At 36.4% G+C, this 18486-nt stretch overlaps 1 pseudogene; it reads left to right on the top strand.

The window, feature by feature from the left end:
* Positions 1-11464: 11464 nt before the first annotated feature.
* Positions 11465-12332, top strand: LOC100972000 (protein PIMREG-like; annotated as a pseudogene).
* Positions 12333-18486: the final 6154 nt, after the last annotated feature.

Below are 18486 nucleotides of genomic sequence, written 5' to 3'. Positions count from 1 at the left end.
AGCCCAAGCCAAGACATTCATTTATTCAATAAAAGCTTATTAAGTTACTGTGCTAAAGACTAGGGATGTCATAAGAAACAGGCAAAGTCTCTGCTCTCATGAAAGTTATATTTTGGAAGAATATCCTTGTGCCGATGGGGAAATTTTCTAGTCCTCCAGCAGGAATCTCACTTTTCACTCCCTGACTCCATTAGGCTCATGGCCTCGTTTCATATTCTGTTATGGTTATTATAACCCATTTCCATGATTACCAAGGCTGGCAATAGTCTTTCCTCCACCATCTTCAAATTGACCTTACCATTTTATTTTGCCTTCTTCATTTTTGGCAAGTAGGAGCTTGGCTTACTTTATTGTAAGCTCAGCTATACATTTAAATGTAAATATACAATTTCTTTTCATCATTTCTATGGGTTTGGTGGCACAGGGAGTTACAATATCTGGTCTACCACATTGCAGGAACTAGATTTCCCCAGATGACTAATGCTTCAGTCAAAAGTCTTCTTTTCCCCCCCCTCAAACACATTAGATTTACTTATGCCACTGGAAAATTATTTCCACTGTCCTTGAAGTCCCCTTTCCCAGGTTTTCCCTCTGCTGTTTTTTTCTAATCTTTCAGGGCGTGCTCAAATGTTACCTCTTCAAAGAGACTTTCCTGGAAAACCTCACCTTGAACACTCTATCTCACTCACTAATTTCTTTATTTTTTTCTTATTTATAACTTTATCAGTATTTTGAATTATTATACTTATTTATTTACTTACTTGTTGATCATGCCTCTATTCCACTGTAATGCAACTTCCATGACAGCATGATCTTTTTTGTCTTGTTTACCATTATTTCTCTAGGGTCAGTCTATCACTACTTTTATTGTCTTGGCAGAATTAGGTGTCTCCTGATGTGATGCAAAAAGAAAACACATTATCAATGATGGCTTCTAACCAAGGATTCAAGGCTTCTGATTTAAATTCTATATTATAGACATCACAGGGGTGAAGGCACAAAGTAAATGACACCAGAAAGAGGATTTAACACAAAATCTGAAACTTGGGATATTTCACAGGATAAATTGCTGAGCCTCTTCAGCAAATAAGTGTCTAGCAAATCCTGTATTAGTATCTTTAGTGATCATACCTGAATTTGCTCTCCAAAGGCACCACATCTATACATTCTTAGTATCCTATCTGTTTTAAGCAGATAATAAAGTCAGCTAAACCTTCCCTTACTGTCACACACTGAGTAAGTGCAATTTGGATGGTTTGAAGATATTAAATCTTTCAGCCCAGATTTAAGAATACCTGTTTGAGAGAAATTACAAGAGCTTTTAATGCTTGCTACAGAAAGGTAATGTCTTATCTTTTCTATTTAGTATTTTGCATTCCAAAAAATGAGAAAAGTTATTCCATAAGTTGATAATTGAATAAAAGAATCAAAACATGCATGGAGGTTTTTAAATGTTTCATTTTAAATTTGATGGCAAAGATGCTATGAAAATGTATTAATAGCTAACATTTATTGAACAGAAGGCACTCCAAGTGGTGCTCATAGATTATGGCACTTAATCCTCACAAGAACTTTATGAGATATGTATTGTATTAGTCTGTTCTTGCATTGCTATAAAGGAATACCTGGGACTGGGTAATTAATAAAGAGATTTAATTGTCTCATGGTTCTGCAGGTTGTCCAGGAAGCATGGTGCTGGCATCTGCTCAGCTTCTGGGGAGGCCTCAGGAAACTTACAATCATGGTGGAAGGCAAAGGGAGAGCTGGCACTTCACATGGCCAGAGTAGGAGGAAGAGAGTGGTGAGAAGGTGCTACACACTTTTAAACAACCACATCTCATGAGAACGAACTCACTGTCATGAGAACAGCACTGAGTGGAATGGTGTTAAACCATTCACGAGAAACCACCTCCGTGATCCAATCACCACCCACCAGGCTCCACCTCCAACAATGGGGTTTACAATTCAACATGAGATTTGGATAGGGACACAGATCCAAACAATATCAGGTACAATGCTTCTTTTGTTTTATAGATGGGGATGACTAAGTCAAGGAGTTTGAATAATTTGTCCAACATCATAAATACTAGGTGATGATGTCACAATTCATACACAGGTATAAAAGTTCCTAATTATTATGCCACATATATCATTGATAAAACACTTACCTTTTTAAAGAAACTACTTTCTAATTGTTTTGGACTAATTATGTTTTCATTATTAGGACACCTCTCTCAGGACCAGTGTGAGACTGACACATAGTAAGCAATGAGTAAATATAGTTATTATTCCTATGATTTTCAACAGATAAATAAGTCACTTCCTCACTGACCTCATATTTCTCACTGTGAAAAAAGAGAATAACTTTCTAAATTGCTAGAACTTTATTTTATAAGTCAGAACAGGCACTGGCACTAACAATGACACATTTTAATAGCCTATCTCTAAGCAATATTATTGACAGAACAAAACTCAGCTTTATTGACAAATGCTAATCTGTATCTGGCTGCTAAGCTATAGTAGAAAAAAATTGTCCTTAGACCAATAATAACTCAGTCTCAATTATCCAACAGATAAATCTCCTAAAGTTCATCCAAAGATGAATATAACTCAAAATATGTGTTATTTTTCTAAAGTTGTTTACTCAAAGTCGAGGGCAGAAAAATATTTGAAATTTTTAGTGCAAGCACAAGTATTCCAATCGGTATTACAGGTCTCACTTTTGTTTTTCAAACATTTATCTAATTGATTAAAATACAAAGACATGGTTCTCCTTTAAGAAACAAGTAGGGAGCATTTCTTATATTTACATTTGACCTATAGTTTACAAACCAAAGACTAAAGTTAAAATACTGTAAGTCCATTAAACTCCTAATGGATATGTTTATTCCCCAACCCCTGCCACTAAAATTTATTGCGATTTGTCTTATGATTATAAAGTGAGAAGCGTTCATTATAGACAGTATTGAAAACATGAAGGAAGTAATTCCAAAACCTAGAAGGAATACTATTTTTTCATATATAGGACATCCTTTCAGTGTTTTCTCTATATGTCTCTCTATGTACATTTCTATGCAAAAATAAAATTATACCTTGTATATTTTGTAACTATTTTTAATGGAGAATATGTAGTGATCATATCCTTATGTCATATATTAGTAGGCGTAATTTATATAACTACTTGTCTCGAGTTAGAATTAGGTATTCTCATTTTTTTCTTTATTACAGGTAATAAGACATTGAACATCCTTGCACATAAATCTTTGTGTACAAGATCTTCTCTCACCTTTCCACAGACAAGACGGATGTCTTTTAGAAAACTAAAATATGATTCCAGAAACATTAATTTGTTAGTTCAGTGATATTTTATAAATTACTTGTTCATATTTACAGTTATAGAACATTTTTCCTCTGAACATTCTGAGCAGTTTTATATTAAAACTTACTTGTTATTGTTTAATGGAACCATTTATTTTAGTGACAGGAATAAAGAATGTGGCAGGAAAGGATCTGGAGTGAGAGGACAGAGAAAGAAAAACGGAAAACTCTTTTGTGCCTCATTCTTTTGCTCTTGCTATTCCCTTTTTCCAGAATACTTGTCCCTGCCTTGTCTACCTAAATAACTTTTATTCGGTCTCCTAAATTTACATTCAGCTATAATGTCATTTCTCCATGTGTATGTAGTGGTTCTAAATGGGTGTTTTCTTAGCTTTTTTTTTTTTTTTTTTTAGAAAAAGAACTTTCTTTTATGTATAGTAGAATACATATGAATCATCCTGGCAAATTTATGAAGGTTTTAAACATAGGTAAAAAGTTGTTTACCTGGGTCCTTATGGACAAATTTCTCTTCTTCTTTTATCCTTTTGCAAAGAGAACAAAGATCAGCAAATACTAGCAGCCTAAAGCTACACTATGTGTGGCTTTGCATGCCTACCAATCTTTAGCGTTCCCTTGACTCCTGAAAACAATGGATTCTATCATATCATGGATATTAAGAGGCACATTAACGCTTTCTTGTGGAAACAGATGTTTGGTGGGCTTGTGTTTGTAGATGAGACATATTAAATACATCTATGTTAATACAGCCTTCCCTTATAATGTCTTATTATTTTGCTATTTGTGTTTTGTTCGTTTGTTTGTTTTTTAAGATGGAATCTCTCTCTGTCACCCAGGCTGGAGTGCAGTGGTGCAATTTCAGCTCACTGCAAGTTCCGCCTCCCAGGTTCACACAACTTTCCTGCCTCAGCCTCCCGAGCAGCTGGGACTACAGGCGCCCACCACCATGCCCGGCTAATTTTTTGGATTTTTTTAGTAGAGACGGGGTTTCACCGTGTTAGCCAGGATGGTCTTGATCTCCTGACCTCATGATCCGCCTGCCTCGGCCTCCCAAAGTGCTGGGATTACAGGGGTGAGCCACCGCTCCCGCCCCTGCTATTTGTTTTTATAGATGACCTAACAAATCATGTCTGAAACTAACAGTTTGTTCAAATTGTTTCTTCAGTTGCTAAAATATTTAGCCCTACTCACCATGGAAGTTCCAGAAAAATGACTTATGATCAGTAAGATTTCCTCTCAGAACATTGAGTAGAAGGAATACTAGGGATTCAACTGAGGCAACAATCCCCCTTCCTCTTCTTTAAATCTAAAACACCATGCCATCCTAGAGAAATGGAAATCTCCAATGAAAACACACGGACATATACAGAATTTAAACAATACTACACAAAACTAAGAAGGCATGAAAAAGCAGGATAGTTTAAATACATAGTGATTTTTATACTGTGTTATCCTACCCTTTGCTTTTGCTTTTTACTTTATGAATGTCTGTATTGTTTGTTATAAGCAATGCGTATTACATTCATCATGAAGACATACAAAGAAAAAAGGCCCAAAGATATAAAAATAAAACCATAAGACAAATATTAAACTGGGAGAAAAATTCGTCACACATATGAAAAAGAATTATTATCTTTAATAATACTTTGATGGAAAGAGTTAAGGGAAACTGATAAGAAAGATACCAACACCTCAATAATAAAATATGGGCAAAGGTCAAAAAGAGACAGATTTCACAGGAAGGGAAATGGCAAATGGTCATTCTGCTACCACTGTGCTTTTTTCTTTTTTTTCTAAAACAGAATCATATTTATTCTTCTGTTGAAAACATTTGTGTTTCTTTCTCCATTTTCTATGCGGTTAAGAAGGAAGTTGGTATTACATGCTGAAAGAATGCTAGAAAACTGTAGAATAATTGAGTCAAATTAGTATTATATGTAAGTATTAATAATACTCTTTGATTTTTTATTACTACCTTTTAATAAAAGTATCAAAGAGTATTATTAATACTCTTTGACTTAGTTATCCTACTTCTAAAAAACTATCCTAAAGAAGAAGTCTGATAGTGCCAAGTTTGAGTTGTTTAACATGTGGTTTAACAAAAGTTAAAAATTACTATCCCAAGGTATACATCTGGAAAATGATTAGATAAATTACAGCATATAGTATGCCATTCCAAAAATTTTTGTAAAATAATTGATGATATTATCCTCAGTAAACTAGCGCATGAACAAAAAACCAAACACTACATGTTTTCACTTATAAGTGGGAGCTGAACAATGAGAACTCATGGACACAGGGAGGGGAACAACACACACTGGGGCCTGTCAAGGGGTGGGGTGGGGGGAGGAAGAGCATTAGGAAAAATAGTTAATGTATGTTGAGTTTAATATCTAGGTGATAGGTTGATAGGTGCAGCAAATCACCACAGCACATGTGTACCTATGTAACAAACTTGCACATCCTGCACATGTACCCTGAAACTTAAAATAAGAGTATTAACAGTTTAATTGCTTATTGCATATTGTAAAGCTACTACCCAGAGAGTTCAAATCTTTTTTTTTACTTCAAGTTTGTTACTTATCTCATCTTCTTTTATTCCCCTCAATATCTTCCTACTTTCAGAACCCCTCTCTGGTTCTTCATGCTCTGTGTATTCTTTTTCCAATTAAAAGGTCAGTCACCAGTTTCTTTGTCCCAATCAATATACATCATGAGGGAGCTGATATCATGCCTTTGTTTCTTCTATTTCTTCTAATGTAGGAAATAATTACGTACTTTTTAAAAAATCACACCTTAATTTAGACCTTTTTTTTCATGGCATGAGAACGTTTCAAACTGCCATCCTATATATTCATAGATCTCCACCTTAAAAGTGTAACATTTCAAGCTTTAGTCAGGATACAATTACTCCTTTTCTACATTCACCATTTTTATGCTGCTACCAGGAGCTGTTTCAGCATTTGCTTTGACTTCAGTCATCAGTGTATTTCTTACTACTTTTGCACAGATCTGGCAGTTTTTGACATAGCTGAGCCCAGCTTGTTACCAATACATCCACATGATGTCATGACAGCAGATCAAGATTTGTTATTGGTTCAAATCTTGAAGCTATATTGAATGGTGGGCTGGGTGCAGTGGCTCGTACCTGTAATCTTAGCACTTTGGGAGGCTGAGGCAGGAGGATCACTTGAGGCCAAGAGTTAAAGACCAGCATGGGAAACATAAGGAGACTCCTCTCTACAAAAATATTAAAAATTAAAAAAAAAATTGAATGGCAGTTCAGGTATCACTGCAGCTAACCTGTTGGAAGGTCACAGGCTGGTCAAAACAACAGTAACAGCAATTCTTCTTTTGTTGAAGATAATAGAATGATAAATTATAAATGCTTCAGCAAAATGTGATAAAATGACTGATCTGTATTTGTGTCTTTAGTATGTAAAAATTTGATAGTAAGAAAATATTAAAAATTTACACATTGCACATCAATGTCTGCTAACATCACAAAAGGAATGATGAACAGGAACTGTCTTCCTGATGGAAAAAACCAATTTGCCACACAAAAAAATTTAACATAAATCTGGTTTAATTTATAGGAAATACAGGTGACAGAGAAACATGTTAAATTATATCAGCAATCGGGAAAATAAGAAACTGATTTATAAGAATTATAAAAAAACACAAGTTGGAGGAAAAATCTAATGACTTAAAGAAATATAGAAGATACATTAACTAATGCAATGTTATAATCTTATTTGGATCTTGATTCAAAAGAACTGTTAAAATAATGATATATATGAGATCACTGAAAACTTTAACATTGATTAAGAAATTCATGATGGTTTGTATTTGTTTTTGTTTTTCTGTGATAGTATTATGGTTGTGCTAAGTAAATAGTCCTAAGTTTGTCCCAAAATTTTTAAAATAATTTTTAGTGATACATACTAACATATTTATTGATAAATTACATGATGTTAGGACTCTGAGTTAGATTTTTTCAAGTTTCTTTTGAGAAATTGAAGTCTCAGTTTGCCTTGGGATTAAAATTTACTCCCAAACTGAGAAATTAACATGAAAAGTAGACTTGGGTGACAAAACACTTGAATCACCAACAGGAGCAAATACAAGACCACTTTGCAATTTCTATTTTTTTTTTTTTTTTTTGAGATGAGTTTTGCTCTTGTTGCCCAGGCTGGAGTGCAATGGCACAATCTCTGCTGACTGCAACCTCTGCCTCCTGGGTTCAATTGATTCTCCTGCCTCAGCCTCCTGAGTAGCTGGGATTACAGGCGTGTGCCACCACATGTGGCTAATTTTGTATTTTTAGTAGAGATGGGGTTTCACCATGTTGGCCAGGCTGGTCTCAAACTCCTGACCTGAGTGATCCCCTTGCCTCGTCCTCCCAAATTGCTGGGATTACAAGTGTGAGCCACCATGCCTGGCCAGGAATTTCTTAAGAGCAGTTCTCTCCACATGGATTGCCAGAGAATTACCTATTTAAAATAAACTCTATCTTTTCACTTATCTTTCCAGTTTAACTCTCTCTAGAGCCCGAACACAACAATCCTTCAACTCCACTAGAATCTCTAATTTATTGATCCTATCACCTTTTCATGATCCTGCACTTTCTAGATATTCGTACTCCTCTCCTTACCCTGCTTAAATTTCATGATCTGGCTTTACAATTGGTATACACTGTCAACTCCATTGCGTCTCTGCCTTTATGGTATTCACTTGGTAGAACTGCAACCTTGGTTAAATCCACCTGTGCTCACTGCCCTGGCATGTTGCAGCTGAATATGGCTGGGAAAAACACTAAAACACTGACTGGTCCCACTTTAAATTCATGACCTTAAACCTCAAATGGCCCCTTAGTGAGCCAAGGAATTTAACTACACATCCCGAATCCATTTCCTTTTCTCCTCTCCTACATCAGGGTTCTGTGTGTTCTCTGCTGTCACATCCTGGGCACCTTCCCTCCCATCCTCTCAGATGACGAGTTTGCTTCCTACTTCTCTGAGAGAGTAGTAGAAGTTAGAAAAAACAAATTTCTACAAAACTTGCATTCTATGAACTTGCATTACCATATCTGCTCACACTAGTCAGCTTGCCAGCCTTCATTCTCTGACTATAGATGAACGATTCGCACTTTGACCTCATACTAGCCTTTCAAATTGTGTACGGGACACCATCCCCTCCTGATTACTTGATGACTTCAGCAATTCTCTTTTCCCTCTCCTACACCATCAACTTATCCTCTCTTCTGGGACACTTCGAGTAGTAAATGTGCTGCTATAATTCCATCTTAAAATATGTGTGCATGCATGCACACCCAAACACACGCATACCCAGGAGAAAAATGTCTCTTGATTCCACTTCCCCTCCAGATCCTCCCTCATTTTTCTGAACTCTTCTGTAATTAAACTCTTAGAAAAAGTTGTCTATATTCATTGACTACAATTTCCCTCTTGCCATCAGGCTTTTGGTCCAACCACTTCATCCTAACTGATCTCCCTATACAAATCCAAGGGTCAGTTTTCAGTCCTCATGTTACTTTACCTAACAACATCATTTGACACAACTAGTCATTCCCACCTCCTGGAAACACTATCCACTTGACTTCAGAATTCCAGTCTCTCTTGTTTCTTCTCTTGGTATCTCTGGATACTTCTCTTAGCCTCTATTGCTAATTCATCGTCTTTACAGTGTATCTCTTTTTTTTTTTTTTTTTTTTTTTTTTTGAGACGGAGCCTTGCTCTGTCGTCCAGGCTGGAGTGCAGTGGCTTGATCTCGGCTCACTGCAAGCTCCGCCTCCCGGGTTCACGCCATTCTCCTGCCTCAGCCTCCTGAGTAGCTGGGACTACAGGCGCCCACAACCATGCCCAGCTAATTTTTTTTATTTTTAGTAGAGATGGGGTTTCACTGTGTTGGCCACGATGGTCTCAATCTCCCCACCTCGCGATCCGCCCACCTCAGCCTCCCAAAGTGCTGGGATTACAGGCGTGAGCCACCGCGCCCGGCCGAATCTCTTAACATTAGAGTGCCCCAGGGCTCAGTCTCTGGACTTCTCTTCTCTTATTTATACATACACCTATGGAGATGACATCCAATCCATGACTTAATATCAGTTATATGTCATGATTGCCAATTTTAATTCTCTAGCTTGGACCTCTCCTGTGAATTCCATATTTATGTAGCAAATTGCCTATTTGAAATCTCCAGTTGGGTGTATAATAGATATCTCAAATTTAAGATGTCCAATACTGAACGCCTTTATTTTCCCACCCTCAAATCATGCTCTATGTAGTTACTAAATGGAAATTACATTTTTTAAGATGCTAGGCCCCAAACTTAAAGGCATTGTTGACATTTTTTTTTCTTCTGTCACTGCCCCCCGCCCCCCCACCCCCCCCCACCCAGGCATATCCAGTACTTTAGGGAATCTTATTGGATCTACCTTCAATATAACATTGGTTTGATCAACTATTATCATTTCTACTGTTTCACTTTGGTTGAAGCCACCATCATCCCTCACCTAGATAACTATAGTAGTTTCCTAAGTGTTCTCCATGCTTCTACCCTTGACTCCTTTAATCTATATTCAAATAATATTCAAATTCAATTGCTACTTATTATGACTTACAAGACCCTATGCAATCTGCCTACCCACTATGTGCACTACACTCTCCTGCTACTTTCCCCAAATTCTATTTTCTACCGCCATACTGGCCTACTTGCTGTTCCTTGAAGATCCCAGTCACTCTCCCTCATTAGGAATTGAAAAGATCTCCTGGAGAGCTCACTTTCTCATCTCTTTCAAGTCTTTGCTCATATAGTATTTTTCCAATGAAGCCAAACATGGCTATTTCATTTATTCTGCAATCACTCTCACTGTCACTGTAAAACTGCCATACACTTGACCTGTTCTATATTTTTTCCATATGACCTATCATCTTATAATATATAATAAAATGTGCTTATTTTTTATGCTACTTGTGTATCTCCTATCACTACAATGTGGAATCCATTGTGAAGAGAGAATTTAATCTGTTTGCCACTTATGCATTCTCAGCACTGAGAAAAGGATCTGGCACTTACAAGAACTCAGTTATTAATATTTGTCAATAGAATAAACAAATCTAAAATTACAAAACATTTGCGGATTTTTTTGTTATACAATAATTGGGTAAAGACTAAAAATATGCATGTTTAAACTGATTAAAGACAAAATAGGGAAAAACAAATGCGAAGAATAAGAAAAGTGACATAGGCTTATCAACATCAAAATGCCAAAAATAGCATTTTAACATGTAAAATATAAATAGAGGGAAAATGCTACACAAAAATGAAAGAAATAATCCAATAAGAAAATGATACTATATGAACTGTATACACCGACAGCATAATTTTGAACTATTAAAAGCAAAAATGTACAGAATTATAGAAAGAAATTAACAGATGATCACAGAAAGATTTTAATAAATTTCTACCAAAAGAAGATTGGCGAAGGAGAGGAGAAAGATTAGTTAAGATATAGAAGAGTCAAACAATAAAATTATCAGATTTTATCTAATTTTTATGTATTCAATATGTATTATATAATATTTATATTCTATAGTACTCTATTTATGCTATTTAAATATTAAGTATATCAATATATTTGCCCCATAAAGAAAACCAGATGGTTCATTTTTCTATTTTTTATTTTTATTTATTTGTTTATTTTTGCCAGCCCGAGTTTTCATCATTTTTTAAAATAACCACATAAAAGGCCATAAAAATTTCTTGAAAAATTAATGAGATGCATGCCATATTCTCTAATTTTGATTCAATTAAATATTTTTAAAGAAACAAACCCTGCTTAAATTTTGGAAACTGATATTTTAAAAACTTAATAATGTGCACAAATGTTTTGTATGGGTTAAAGGCATAAAAACAATTAAAACTACAAAATAGAATGAATAATTATCTGTGAAGTCTTACGGAGTATAGCTAAACTGTAACTAAGGATGAAATTCATAGCCTTAAGTACATTTCTTTAAAAAATGAGAAACACGATGTGTTCGGGCTCGGGTGGGCGTTGGTGGTGTCAGGGTGTAGTGGGCAGAGAAGACTCTTGGCCAGGCAGATGGCTTCCTGGTGGCAGGGAATGGGGGCCTCTGTGCGCCGGAAATCTCTACAGCACCAGGAGCAGCTGGAGGGCAGCAAGGAGCTGCAGCCTTTGGCCAGCCATCAGGAGACCTCCGCCGGGGCCCTGAGTTCCCTAAGCAGACAGCTCCAAAGGAGGCTGCCCCTGAGAGCTGTCAACCTCAGCCTCCAGGCAGGCCCCTCCTGGAAACGCCTGGAAACACCAGAGCCAGGGCCGCAGGGCCTCCAGGCTGCAGCTCCCTCAGCTAAGAGTGCCTTGGGTGCCAAGTCCCAGAGAATCCAGGAGTCCTGCCAAAGCGGCACCACATGGCTGGTGGAGACCCAGGTGAAGGCCAGGAGGAGGAAGAGAGGGGCACAGAGGGCAGTGGATCACCAACTCACAGCCTGAGCCACGAGAGCACCCGGCTGTCTGGAGCCGCCTCTGCCCACTCAGCCGCAGACCCCTGGGAGAAGGAGCATCACCGCCTCTCTGCCCCATAGGCTCACGTGCCCACCCAGTAAGGCTGTCGAGGCGGGAGGCTGCCTTCCGGAGCCCCTACTCCTCAACAGAGCCCCTCTGCTCTCCCAGTGAGTCTGACAGTGACCGAGGGACGGCGGGGGCGGGAACTCAGCATCTCCAGAAGCTCTCCCAAGAGCTGGACGAAGCTATTATGGAGGAAGAGAGTGATGACATGACTGTCTCTCTCATTCACCACGGAGGAAGTGCCCTGCAGTTCTGTTCTGCAGGAAACAAGACCTATCTGACCACCGAGGCTTCATACCCAAGGATGTCTGTGCTTCCAATGAGCTTCCTGGAGGAACCCCCCAGGAGTCATCAGTACCCCTGGGCCATGCTAACAAGGACCTGATTAACAAGGAGCCCTGTGCCCCCCTGCTCCAGCCACATCTGGACCCATCAGTGACTGCCTGCCACAGACTGGGAGTGTCTTGTGGAGATCTTGCAGAGGTGGGGACAATTGTTCCTTCTAGTTTTCCAGGGACTCTTGGGCTTAGAAACTCATCGTACACTTGACCTTGAGTCTTGTATTTGCTTCATCTGTAATGTGAAGTGCCAGCATCAGATGTTTGAGAGCTCTGAGCTGTGTACCTGGGTGCCTGGTTTTTTGGGAGTCATCTGCAGAATAACTCACCCACTGTGTTTCCGGTGCCAAGGCTCTTGGTGGGGTCCCACTCTCATCCCTGCTTTTCCTACCAGGGACTCAAAGGAAGGCATAGGAGATATTTCCAGGCTTAAGACCATGGGCTCACGGGTACCTATTTATATGCCCAAAGCAGAGTACTGTGGGTGTGCTGGGAGGGGTAGCCCTGTTCAAGAGCAATTTCTGCCCTTTGTAAATTATTTAAGAAACCTCCTTTGTCATTTTACTAGAAAGAAACCTAGATAACATCGCATTCTCATAATAAAGACTGTTTGCATTTGGAAAAAAAAGAGAAACACTTAAATTAGTTAAGCATTCAAATCAAGAAGCTGCACAAATAATAGTGAGAAAACTTGGAAAGCAATTATTTTTCAAGAGATATGAACAGAAAATAATGACTAGTAGACCAACTTAAAAACAGGTGATTCATAAAATCAATCTATTTATTAAAAGATAAATAAAAATACATTATCAAATAAAACTAATCAAAAGAATAAAGAAGCCACAAATAAATAATTTTAAGAAAAATGAAAAGAATGAATGTTTGAAAAGTCACAAGACAGCACCTTGAACAACTTTGTGTCAATAAATTTGAAAATGTTTAAATTTCATTTTTTCTAGAAAATATAAATTATCAAAATTGATTCAAGAAAAAATATGATATAAAAAAGCCAATAACCATTAAAAATTACATCTGCAGTCAAAAATTTCTCCCTTAAAATTGAAACCATACAAAATTAGTTTTATAAGTGATTTTTCAACCAAGTCTATGAGAAAAAAGATATTCTAGATCTTATTTCTAAAACTTTCCAAAAAGAGTAGACAAAGAAAGAAAATTATCTGCTTACAAAATCTAAGGACAGAACCAGAAAAGTACTGAGCAGTTTCACTTATGAACATAAATGAAAAATTCTCAAATAAAATATTAGAAAATAAATGTCACCAGTATATAACATAACACGTCATGACCAAGTAGTGTTTTCTGAGGAATAAAGTGATATTTCAACATCAAGAAATTATCAATATAGTCCACCTCATTAACATACGAAAAGGAGAAAAAGCAAAAAAAAGTTAATCAGTGCAGAAAAAGTATTTATTGCACTACTCATTTATGCTAAATTATTATTATTATTAATTTATTTATATATATATTTTTGAGACGGAGTCTCGCTCTATCGCCCAGGCTGGAGTGCAGTGGTGCCATCTCCGCTCACTGCAAGCTCCGCCTCCCAGGTTCACGCCATTCTCCTGCCTCAGCCTCCCAAGTAGCTGGGACTACAGGCGCCTGCCACCACGCCCGGCTAATTTTTTGTGCTAAATTATTTTTTAGAAACCAGAATTAGAAGAGAACTTCTTTAACTTACTTGAAAAGGTATTTACCAAAAACTCCACAAACACCTTAATTAATGGTGAAATTTTATAAGCATTTTCTTTAATATAAAGAACATCAGAAAAATTATCCAAAACTTAGAATTGGGCAAAAAAGAATACCAGGTGTTCTTTCGGCACAGTTCTGGGTTTGCACCTTTAGTTAATTTTTCTATTGACCGTGCTGTTTTACAGTCTGTAAATACAGAGATTAACTTGCAGATATTTGTCTAGTACAGATGAAAATAATTTCTCTTTAGTGAAAGATACAACCTCAAAGTAATGTTTATTGTTCTGTAGGATATTAACCAGTTTTGTATTTAACCCAGCAATCTTATCCTAAAGTTCCTTTATTAAATTGCCTATATTTAATACCTTAGCTCTAAAGGATTGTGTGTATGTGCGTGTGTGTGTGTGTGTGTGTGTGTGTGTGTTTTGAGACAGGGTCTGGCTGTGTCGCCCAGGCTGGAGTGCAGTGGCACCCTCACGACTCACTGCAGCCTCAACCTGCCAGGCTCAGGTTGATCCTCCTGCCTCAGCTTTCCTAGTAGCTGGGACTACAGGCACACACTACCACACCCAGCTAATTTTTGTATTTTTTGTAGAGATGAGTTTTTACCATGTTGCCCAGGCTGGTCTTAAATTCCCGGACTCAATTCAGGATCCGCCTGCCTCGGCCTCTTAAAGTGTTGAGATTATAGACATGAGCCACTGCGACCGGCCTGAAGTATTTTCTGAACTCATTTTAACATGTTCTTGGTTCTCCCATTAATTAATCAATTGAACAAAATCCTTGACACATACCCATTTTATATTTGCATGAGTCATGATTTTACCTTTTGTCAAGTACACTTAAACAAGAACAAGTGAAAGATATCTGTTAACACTGCTTCAATTCATCATATAATAAAAGACCTAAATAAAGTAAAATAAATAAGATGTGTGTGTAAGGATTAGAATAGAAGAGAAATAAAGTTGTGACCGTCAGATGATATGGTTGTCTATATAGAAAATCTAAGAATGTAAAAGACAACCATTAAAGCAATTAAGATAATTCAGCTAACTTGCTGAATACAAGGCCAATATAAAAGAATTGATAGCTTGCCTAAGAACTTAGCAACGATGGTCATAAAAAGTAACTTGAAAAGATATAATTTACAAAACCAACAACAACCAAAAATGTACCTAGGAATAAATCCAATAGAAGGTGTTCACAATCTTTTTGGAAAAAAGTACAAAATTTTATTGAAAGATATGACAGAAGACCTAACTAAATTACAAGACATATACCCATAAATAGAAATATTCAATACCAGAAAAGTGTCTATTTTCTGAACTAATCTGTAAATTAAATGAAATTTCATTAAAATCCCAGCAATATATTTTTATGGAAATTGATTGTTTTAAAAAAGTTATATAGGAGAGTAAAGTATTGTGAATAGTTAAGACCATTTTAAAGACTTGTCTTACGATATATCAACAGGATACCATAATATTTACAGGACAGTGTGATATTGGTTCATAGACAAATAGATAAGTGGAATAGAATAGGAAGCCCAGAAACAGATGGAAGTGTACAAGAAATTTGGTGTATCGTAGAGAAAGCTTTACAAATTAACAGAGGAAAGGGTGGGCGCGGTGGCTGCTGTACTATAGCCTGGGTGACAGAGCAAGACCCCGTCTCAAAAACAAATAAACAAACAAAAAAAACAAATTAACGGAGAAAAGTGTTGATGTGATTGATTTATTATATGAAAAAGATTTCCCTGATTTACACCTTAAGCAAAATAAATTTCATATGGATTAAAGATTTAAATGTGAAAATGAAACTTAAAATTTTTAGATTAAAAAATGAGAATATGTTACTATATTGGGGTAGGGAAGGATGTTTTAACTAAACCCCCCAAAAAGAAAAGACTACTTTGTAGTGAACTTCTAATAGTAAAAGTTTAAGTCATCATAAACATAACTGTAAGATAATTGTCAGACAGGGAAAAGTAATTCACAACATAAAAAAGATTTATATCAAATATATGATGAATTATTACAGACAAAGTAGAAAAATGATTTAAAAGTCAACCACACACCCTCCACCCCAAATAGGCAATGGATATGAGCAGGCAAATCACAAAAATAGAAAGCATAATGATGAGTAAGTACCTAACAGGATAATAATGTCACTAGTAATCTGGGCAAAAAAAATGAAAATGAAGAATCATTTCATACCTATCAGATTAGTGAGATGTAAAAATTAATAATACCAAGTATTAAGCAGTGATGTGGACCAGTGATTACTTTTTTAGATTGTAGTGGAAGTATAAATTGGTGCAACCACTTTGGAAAGCAATTTTGTAATACACAAAAATTTCAAAATTTGCAGCCGTTTTTTGAAACAAGAGAGTTTGGCAATATCCAGTATATTTGATAATGTGCATATCCTATGACCATCAATTTCTTGCTTAGTCCTATTATTGTAGAAAAGCTCTCATCAGATACATAAAGATGTCCATTTGATGCATTGCTTGTAATAGTGAAAACTAGAACCAATGCAAATCTCCACTAACAGGTAACTGAAAACGTTAGACGTGGTATCTTCCTATAATGCAAAACAACACAGCATTTAAAATGAATAAGCAAAAGCCATGTGAATTTACATTGATAAATGTCAGGAACACATAGGTTGACTGTATAAAATAAGTTTCCAAGTATTAAGTAGAGTATAATTCCTTTTGCACATATTTTGGAAACCAGACAAAACAATATTATTTTAAAAATCTAGCCAGCCTATATGGCAGATAACGATAATATTTGGTTTTGGATTCAAAGAGAGGGAAGTAGGATTGGGGTGTTCAACTTGATATGCAGTGTAAACATTTATTCATTGTTGGTGTTTCATGCATGCCTCTATGTGCTTTTCTGTATTTATAGTTTTAAAAGAAAACAAACGAATCAAGGAAAATAGTGCATAATAAACGGAAGTTAAGAAATCAAATACACAGCCATAAAAAAAGAACAAAATCATGTCTTTGCAGCAACATGAATGCAGCTGGAGGCCATTATTCTGGCAAATTTATTCAGAAATAGAAAATTAAATACTGCATGTTCTCACTTATAAGTGAGAGCTAAACATTGGGTGTACGTGGACACGAATATGGAAACAATAGATACCAGGGACTCCAAAAGTCAGGAGGGAGCCAGGTAAGGGTTGAAAAACCTTGGATACTATGTTCCATACTTGTGTGATGGGATCATTACAAGCCCAAACCTCAAAGCATTGTGCAATATACCCATGTAACAAACCTCCACATGTACCTCCTAAATCTACAAAAACAAAAACAAAAAAACAGTAACAATTCTATCACATAGTAACATTACAAAAAAGAAATCAAATAGCATAATGCTCCTTGATGGCATAGTTTCTTCTCACACTTTTGGCAAATAGCTAAGGTATCTAGATTCCATTGGACATTGTACTGGGTGTATGGATTGTCTACAAGATAGATACAATTCTGGCTGAAACTCTGAAGAGAACACAGACAAGTTAAATGATAATCACAACAGCATAAAAAGAAAAACTGTCAACCTATAGAAGTATACAGCATTAATGCAGTTATATAAGAGAACCGCTGTATTGAGTAGAATGCCTCTGGATGTAACAGAAACTAGCTTAAACAATTATAGGAATTTATTGGTTTGAATAACTGGCAAGTTTAAAGATAGATCAGGATAGGTTTGATTCAACAGCTAAAAATCATCATCCACTAGCAAATTTCTTTCCCCTTCTAAATTCTTCAATCCATGGGGGTCAGCTCAGTAAGGATCTACTGTTGGCTCCCCCTTGTGGTGTCAGGTGATTACCAAATTATCACAGTCACATGTTTTTCGTGTGCGTGACCAGGGAGAGAGACAAGAGAGGCTGTTTTGGAAGAAATAAGTACAATTCTTTCTTTAGCAGTCTCCAGCAGATTTTTTTTCCCAAAGCCTTGATACTGCTGTATTCCCAACACTGGGCAAAGTGAAGATTCTTAATTAAGATCTGCTCAATTGACCTGCATCTCCACCTATAATCAGCTCATAAAACACTCAGCGGAATATCAAAAAGCCCAATGTTTGTAAGGAAGAAAATGCTTTTGTCTTTATAAATATTACCAAATATTTATTAATATTTAATACACCTGTTTTTGAAATTTGCAGCATTTTTCTTCTGAAAGTATTGTCTGGAGTTCTCAGATGTCGTTTTTTAATACAGTCAGCCCTTTGTATCCGCGTGTTCCATGTCCACGAATTCAACTAACCATGAATAAAAACTATTGGAAAAAAATACAACAAAAAATTTAAAAAGATTTTCAAAACCAATTTAGAATAACAACTATTTACAGAATATTTACATTGTACTAGGTATTATAAGTAATCTAGAGATGATTTAATGTATACAGATGGATATGTTCAGATTATTTGCAAATACTATGTCATTTTATACCAGGGACTTGAGCAT

Source organism: Pan paniscus, chromosome 3, assembly GCF_029289425.2.
Source record: "Pan paniscus chromosome 3, NHGRI_mPanPan1-v2.0_pri, whole genome shotgun sequence".
Classification (NCBI taxonomy): Eukaryota; Metazoa; Chordata; class Mammalia; order Primates; family Hominidae; genus Pan; species Pan paniscus.
The sequence above is the reverse complement of the archived record's forward strand: the minus strand, read 5'-3'. Positions and strand labels throughout refer to the sequence as shown.